General features: G+C 47.9%; 1 protein-coding gene across 1 annotated transcript in view; it reads right to left on the bottom strand.

Annotated features, from left to right (window-relative positions):
• The window catches only part of usp34 (ubiquitin specific peptidase 34), a gene marked incomplete in the record, with an annotated part of 152736 nt that overhangs the window by 32606 nt on the left and 119894 nt on the right, over positions 1-236 (bottom strand).

Here is a 236-nt window from a genome sequence, read left to right as displayed (position 1 = left end):
TTCCATACAAGAGGGGTGACGTTATCTCCCATATATGGGCATACTGGGGCCTTTATTTCTGGAAACAACAGGGAGGAGAGACGGAGCAGCGATCTAGCGGCAGAAATGAGCCATAACGCGATGAATTATGGACATAAAGTGGACCAATCTTGGATGTAACAGTGTGGATTTAAAGCCCAAAGAGGCTGAAGTTCCAGGCTGGATAGAAAACCACCTGTAGAGGCCAGAAAGACCCG

Source organism: Etheostoma spectabile, chromosome 5, assembly GCF_008692095.1.
Source record: "Etheostoma spectabile isolate EspeVRDwgs_2016 chromosome 5, UIUC_Espe_1.0, whole genome shotgun sequence".
Taxonomy (NCBI): domain Eukaryota; kingdom Metazoa; phylum Chordata; class Actinopteri; order Perciformes; family Percidae; genus Etheostoma; species Etheostoma spectabile.
Note: the sequence above shows the minus strand (reverse complement) of the source record. Positions and strands in the feature narration are given on the sequence as shown.